An 8,429-nucleotide genomic window follows, 5' to 3' on the forward strand; every position below is an offset into this window, starting at 1 on the left:
AGAGAGAGAGAGAGAGAGAGAGACTGCTTAAAAGAATGGGTACTGTGACATATCCATTTCATTATAATTACAAAAGAGATGCTAAGTCTCCTCAGTTTATTCACGATTTAATCCTTATCTGTTGCATTGTAATTGAGAATAAATTATGATATAACGAGATCTGAATATAAGCTGGTTTGCTCAGGTTCTTTGGTGCTTATACGAACTGATCCTTCCTTGAAAAATCATTAAATTTTTTACTATATAATCTTGGCCTTGTACTGACAAGTACTGGATTTGCTCTATAATCCAATATTACCACGACCTGCCAGTCTCTTGTGAAATACTTGGAACACTGTTAAGCTGCTCAGTTGAAAAAGCAGTTCTGATAGGCAATGATTTTCATACACCATTAACTAACTTTTATTTATAGAAAAGTCTCGATGACTGTTCAAAACCGTCATACTGAAGGACGTCGTGGCAACCGAAGTGTGAATGGCAGAGAACAAAAAATCTGCAGAGGACGAAGAAATCCGGATAATCCATGGTGGCAAATTTAACATTTCTATTTTGTTTTAGTTTGTTCTTCGTTCAAGCATAGTTCGTTACTGCAGTGACTTGAAGTGAACTAGTTCCACGCTACAAGGGCATCATCAATAGGGCTCAATGGAAGATTTCTAGAAGCCACCGAGACACCGGTACCTACGCTGGGGCGCGGTGTGGGTCGCACTTGCCCAGCCCAGGTCATGAACTTTGCAGTTTGATGTGTCGAATGTATGAATATAGGCACAGGTGTTCTGGTTAAAGTGGAGGGAGTAAAGATTAGTGGAAGAGGGACTACGAAAAGAGGTAGTTCACAGTATACAGCCTGGATGAAACGGAAAAAAAGCAGACAATCTAATATGTTGAAGGCCACCTTTTCTAACAATCACTCCCTGTTTAACCCTTTGAACCAGATGCATTCCTGTGAGGCAATAATAAGAAGCTTCCATGATGAAAGATCTTCTCAAACAAATTTATTTTTTAAAACTTAATTTCCCTTTCGCATGTGAGGCTCGAAGTTCAAAAATCTGTTTATTTGAGATACCATTAATTATTTTAATCTATGGTGTTCAGTGAGGCCTAAAAAAAAAAAAGTAGCTTATTTCCATTAAATGAGTGCTGGGGCTGTTTCTAAAAGTTCTGAAACAATATGCAGTTGACAGCACGTAAAATTTTCATCTTTAGCTTAATATATTAACAACGGCAAAATTATGGAAATATAAAGAAAGTCTAAACCTTTCTACTGATGAGACTTAGCCCACGGCGCGAGTGATAGCACTGAGGAATTGTCTGAACCCTTGCAATACTATACACTATATATATATATATATATATATATATATATATATATATATATATATATATATATGTATATATGTCTTTGTAATATAGTCCCTTGTCACTTTTGCGGAGGTGGCAACAGAATACAGATAAGCTAATGACTGTAGTCACACACACACCTAGCAAGCATGAGATAAAGGTTGTCTCACACACACAGTCCCATTTTGGGTGATTTTACCTGTAACGGATATATATAATTTGTATATATATATATATATATATATATATATATGTGTGTGTGTGTGATTAAAAATGTGTATGTGTGCGCATGTGCATAATATACTGATGTACCAAAAAATTCAACACTAGTATAATTCCCAGTTTCATTTTTCCTGTTGTTACATTTGCATAATCACGTGTTTGGAGAAATAAGTCTGTATAAATCACACATATATAATGTATTTGTAAATATATATATAAATATATATATATATATATATATATATATATATATATATATATATATATATATATATATATATGTGTGTAGATTAAAAATGCAATAACTGCACGAAAGCACCCGTACTTAGTTTGTAATTTTCTTGTTGTTATGAAAATCTGATATCAAGTGTAAGCTTTGTTCTTCCCCTACATATAAGTATATAAATATATATATATATATATATATATATATATATATATATATATATATATATATATACATACTGTACACACACACACATATATATATATATATATATATATATATATATATATATATATAGTACGTCATATTAGAGGATTCTCGATTTTATCAAAAATGCAAATGAAAGATACAGAAGACCTCAGAAAACATGAAACACTTTTACCGCTCTTTCGCTCCTCTCTGTGGGAGGAAGGAAAGGCCCTGGATCAGGAATTTAAATTAACAATATCTTAATTTGTACTTTTTTAAAAAATTTTTTTTACATAATAATGACACGTTCAGCATTAGTCAGGGAGCCTACTCATTTGTGCGCGGAGCAAACGACACACGAAACCTGAGTGCTCCGACTAAAATGGACCTGATGAGAAACCTCTTCAGAGCGAAGTTCAAGCCCTCCTCTCAAGCGCACTATCTTTTACCGAGCAAAACATCGATTTAAAATGACGTAATGAATAGCAATGAAATCATATTTAGACTTGTAGCAATTTGTTACTATATTATAAATAAATGATCAGCTTTGGAACATGACCGCCTTCAGACTGTACAAAGAGTTTTGTTGATACGAGGAAGACAGTCATAAGATCTACGGACTTGTTACAATGAAACAGGACGGGGCACACACTGTTTTTATTTGCTCTTTATATTAGTACATTCAGTATGTGACACCACACACACACACACACACACATACACACACACACATATATATATATATATATATATATATATATATATATATATATATATATATATATATATATATATATAGAGAGAGAGAGAGAGAGAGAGAGAGAGAGAGAGAGAGAGAGAGAGAGAGAGACTTGAATTAGGTACTGCAGTCCTTTGAAGCTGTTGAGAGGAGGTTGTTCCTCGCGTAAAAACAACACAAAAGGCATTCAGAACCAGTTCAAGGAATGCAACAATGCGTTTCTGTTCTGTAATTCCAGGATATTCCAGTCAGAGGGAAACTGCATTGAAAAGACACTTCCAATAACTGAGTTAAAAAATAGTGAAGTGCTTTGATCTTTAAGAAAAATGCATTTTAGTAAAAAAAAAAAAGTCTTGAAAGGACTTATAATGAAGGGATAATGTCAACTATCATGGAGTCACATCTTAATCACCCTGGATGGAACCAAAATTTTGAGGAACAATCTCCTTTCTGAGCCATGGATGAGCATTCAGAGAATGTGATCAAGTATCTCTTTAAACAAAAAGAAATCTTTTCTCTTTGATTTATATAGGGAAATGCTCGGATAAATGTTTCTTTATGTATAAATTGCAAAGTCTTCAGGAAAAACGCGTGTGGACCCGACCAGTTCCTTCCTATTCTTACGAATGGCAATTACCTTTGCTCCAGTCCCTTCGTTTTCTCGTTACGCTTCCTTGTAGACCTACTGATCTCCGTAGCCTATCTACGTGTCGCTGCCGCTTGCTCATCTTATTCCCTGGATTTTTTTTGAACAATGCTATTCAAGTAACCTTTTATGCTCCAGTGACAATACAATAAAAATGTGACACTCTAAATCATTTTCTCTTTAAAGTCAAGCATAAGAAACGCTAATTCATGTTATAAGTGTCGTTTATTTGATTCAATATTGACACAATGACACAAATTCAGAGACTAAAAGGTACAGAACATTGAATGAAGAAGATATAAAGATAAATGTGAACGTTAAAAGGAACGAATTCTCCAACTGCAAGCGTGTCAAAGCATAAATTATGTGATGACATGCTCTTCTTTGGGTGCAGTTCTTCAGTACAGTTTTCAGTGTTGCAGTTTCCATAATAGCTGAAATCTTTAATTTCCTATATTGCTCTTGAACTTTGGTTATATAATTTAATTTTGTATAGATTCTTATTAATGGGAATATATTTGTTTAGTTAGATGTTAGTGAAATTTCAGTGCCTTTATTTATCTTTAAATGACTGTCAATTATGATTTCTTTAGAAGTTTTACATAATGTTTGTTCGAGAGAATTCGAAGTTGGCAGAGTTGACCGAGATCATATGTAGTCCTACTGTCATGTGGAAGTGTTTGTGTGTGTGTGTGTGTGTGTGTGTGTGTACATACGAGAGCTGGACACGATCACGTAAGTCTCCAGTTTTCTCACTCAGATCGAGAGCATACAGTGCTTTTAGTTCAACAACAACATTTTAGTGTTTGCTTCAAGAGGGGAGCTGTTCAAACAGCAATTCCTGACAACTACTACTACTGCTGCGAGTACGACCGCCCAGAAGTCAAATCCTTACCTCCTAGGATACGTCATTGCTCAGTGTTGTAAATAAATTTTACATTTTTATTCCCACTTCGTGTTTTAATCACTCTCAGACTGCTTTGATTCCCAGTGTTCGCAGAGTCCTTTGATCTGCGTTATGAGGCCAAAGATTCACGAATGTCTTTTGTTTTATTAATAACATCGACTATTATTCAAGATTTATTCCAAGTCTTGGGCTACAACAGACAGATACAAATACCATAATCAAGAAATAGGTTTTTTCGCTGTTTGTTAAAAGATAAGAAACATAATTTTCAATCCAAAGAATCTTTTTATAGAAGAAAAGAAATTCACCAATGTAGATGTGGCCGTCTTCTCCAGATATTAACAAAAATACACGAGCTACTTATTTGAGAACGGAATTCAGAAACCCAGAAGTGGTAAACAGAGCATCTAAATTTTATTTATCCCCGCTTATGACGGCGCGCACTTACAATGGAAAATGACGAGAGGCAACTTGTAAAATCGTCGAAGGGCTGCGGCTGGCAGCTCGAGCCTGTAGAAGATACCCATGATCCAGAATGAGGACCACGAAAACAACCAGCCATAACAGTCAAATTAAAGTGTATCATATGAATTTGAGATCGGAGTGTCTTTATGGAATAATTTTTCATTAGCTGTATTTTAACAGAGATCTTTCACATCACAACTGATCCCTTCTTCTTCTTCTTTCGACCTTATTAGTCCCACTGTATAGCATGGTCGGCCGCTCGAGTCAACTTTCTCCATCTACTTCTATTCCTTGCATCTTCCTCCCCCGGTCCCACCTCATCCATGTCTCTCCTCACCCCATTCGTCCATCAGATCCGCTGACGCCCCACACTCCTCCTCCCATCACTGGCATGTTCTTAGCTCTCTTGATTGGTTCCACCTCCTCTCTTCTAATTACATGGCCATAGTATCTCAAACGAGCTTCCCTAGCCTTCTCCTTTACATTATATATTCCACACATTCTTCTTATAACATCTTGACTCTCCCTCCTTTCCAGTAGTGATATTCCAGCAGTCCATCTTTCCATCCTCATCTCGGTTCTTTTCAACAGTCCCTCCTCTTTCCTCTTAAGTGCCCAAGTTTCTGTCCCATATAATAGTCCGGGCCCAATAACTGTCTTATAAATCTTCACTTTGAGCCTCATGGCATTTTCTTGTCTAAAACAACCCTAGTTACTTTTCTCCATTTTCGCCATGCTTCTTTCACCCTCTGTCTCGCTGCTTTCTCAGTACCTCCAAAGTTGTTAAACTTATTGTTCTGCTTTAGCACTGTGCCATCTTCCACTTGAATGTTTACTTCTTGATGTCCTTCTTTACTACTAATCATTAGCTCTGTCTTTCCAGTGTTCACTTTCAATCCTTTCTTTTCTAGGGCTCCTTTCCATGCTAAAAACCTTTCTTGCAGTTCTTCTTCTGCGTCTGCTATAATGACTAAATCATCAGCAAACATCTGTTCCCGCAGTCCTTCCTTGTTCCTTAATTCTGATGTCAAAGTGTCTATACTGACGAGGAACAAGAATGGACTCGGGGCTGGTCCCTGATGGAGTTCAACCTCCACAGGGAATGCCCTCGTCTCCCCATATTTTGTCTGTACACTGGTTCTTGCCCCCTCATACATCATCTTCAAGAAACCTTACCAACTTCTCTGGTACTCCTCTCTTTCTCAAGCACCAATAAATTGATCCCTGATCCCCTTTATCAGCCGAGAGCAACCAGGTTCGCTAAACAGCAGCACCAATATGCAGTAGATATTCCTCGCTGTCGAACTCCTCAGTTCCAGAGGTCCTTTGTTCCTCACACTGCTGGACTGTGGAAAAGTCTCCCTGAGGATGTCGTACAATTGGAACTTAAAGATTCAAACAAAGATGGAATGCATTGGTACTCTAATAAAATTCTCCTTGCATTTTAATAATTTACTTACATTTCATCTATTTACTAATTTGTTAATTTATTTTTTCTTTTATTAAGTGAAGTCTCTTTCTGTATTTCCCTTTACCTCTGTTACTTCTTTCTAATGAACACCATATTCTCTAGAAGCTTGAATTCCAAGTCATTAGCCTCCGTGGGCTTGTTCCATATGAATAGGGTTCATATTCTGAATAATAATAATAATAATAATAATAATAATAATAATAATAATAATAATAATAATAATAATAATAATAATAATAATAATAATAATAATTCTTTCTTTCCTTTAAGGCATTCAAGAGAGCCTATTACAGCGCACATGCAGCATGAAGGAAAACTGGCTCAAATATTTCGTGCTAATATCTTCTTTGATCTTCCTCTTTATTATTATTATTATTACTATTCAGAAGTTGAACTCAATTCGTAGGGAAGAAGCCCACAGAGGCCCCTGACTTGAAATGCAAACTTCCAAAGAGCATCGTGTTCACTCGACAGAAGCAACAGGAGGTAATGGGAAATACAGAATGAGGAGATCATTACAAAAGAAAACCAGATAAATGAACATATTAATAAATGAATAAATAAAAATTTAAGTAAATTCTCAAACAACAAAGAGAATTGTATTGGGGTAGTAATGCACTGCATCTTCGCTTGAACTTCCGAAGTTCCAATTGCGCGACCTCCTCAGGGAGGCTGTTCCACAGTCCAACGGTGTGAGGAATAAAGGACCTCTGGAACTGAGAAGTTCGACAGCGGGGCGCATTTACTGCATGTTGGTGCTGCTCTTAAGAAAAATCACAACCGGTATCAAAGTAAAACTTTAGGAGACCGAAATGATATGAAGTTGATGCAAAATAACTGTCACAAAGCACGCTTGAAATTCGAGTTTTAAATCTCACTTTTAATCTCAGATTTCACAATGTTGCACTTAAACGACGCTGAATATATACTGAATAGCTATGAGAGAGCTCCTGTATCCTCATTTGCAGTTTATTATTGGGGATTCACTATATTAAGAAACACCCCATGAATCCTTAACAAGTGAACGAAAACGCGCGTGTATATGAAATGCCGTTGAACAAATATATTCTTATCTATACTGTAAAACAAAATCCACCCCTAGAATCTTCCGGCAGATATCAATTGGGGTACAAAATAAAATAATCGATTCAAAATTGTAAAATCCAACCCTAAATCCTTTAACCAAACTTAGGGGGATCTACGAAAATTATCTGATGAAACAATAAAGATAAACAACTGACTAGTTTTCTACCTGTATGAAACTACGCTCAACCGCCGGACATCTTTCTACAGGGCATTACTTCTAATCTGGCGGGATACTTTCTTTCCAAAACCGCTCACTTGATGACATATTACGACAATTCAAAAAAAAAAACACTACTACCATACTGCTATGGGTGTTCATCCAGCGTCATAAATGTTTACAAAATATGTTGTACCTCTTATTAAGAGGAAAGTGACTCAAGGAGCCCAGCATACCTGATGAACTGAGCCTTTGCTAAACTATTAGCTACTAAGCAAAAAAAACTACTGCGCGTGTATATTCCCTAAAAGAATTCGAAGTTCCTCAGAAGAGATACAACCAGCGGAGGCTTTGGATAAAGATGCAACGGACAAATAAAAGTGGGCCGAACCCTTTTGAAATAATTCTTGGCTGGAAGCTAAGGACAGAAGAAATGTAATGGCACAGGATGTCCCAGGAGAGGGCACTTATCGGCAAAGGTCCCTTTGATACTGTAACATGGCGCTCTTTCACACCACCCGTTGTAGTTTACGTAAAAACACATTTCTAAAGTGTTTCAAAATTAACAATATATATATATATATATATATATATATATATATATATATATATATATATATATATATATATATATATTACAAGGATTTTAAAATACTTGAGGCAATGCAGTGAGGTCATTACATACTACCTACAAGCAAGTTAGCTCTCCAGCTAACCTACCTAAGCCAGAACATGGTCTTATGAGGTGTGTATGAGATACATAAGAACATGTTGTCTTACCATAAGGATATATGTCTAATGGTCCAGCAATGTTCTTAGCATACTCCTTTAAGGCACGCGACACCTCGCAGGTTCATCGGAAAGTCCAGAACAAAGCGAACAACATATTTACCCAATGCCCGTCCAAGAGGAGATGCCAAACATCCACGCGGAGAGTTGGGAGAAGGTTTCGGGGTGAAAAACAGAGAAAAAATACTGTA

The 8,429-nt window shown here is 36.4% G+C and overlaps 1 protein-coding gene across 1 annotated transcript in view; it reads right to left on the reverse strand.

The window, feature by feature from the left end:
- LOC136836320 (voltage-dependent L-type calcium channel subunit beta-2-like) overlaps nt 1-8,429 on the reverse strand; it is a 343,842-nt gene that overhangs the window by 129,122 nt on the left and 206,291 nt on the right. The gene's annotated exons all lie outside the window — the stretch shown is intronic.

This window comes from Macrobrachium rosenbergii, chromosome 4, assembly GCF_040412425.1.
Source record: "Macrobrachium rosenbergii isolate ZJJX-2024 chromosome 4, ASM4041242v1, whole genome shotgun sequence".
Lineage (NCBI taxonomy): Eukaryota > Metazoa > Arthropoda > Malacostraca > Decapoda > Palaemonidae > Macrobrachium > Macrobrachium rosenbergii.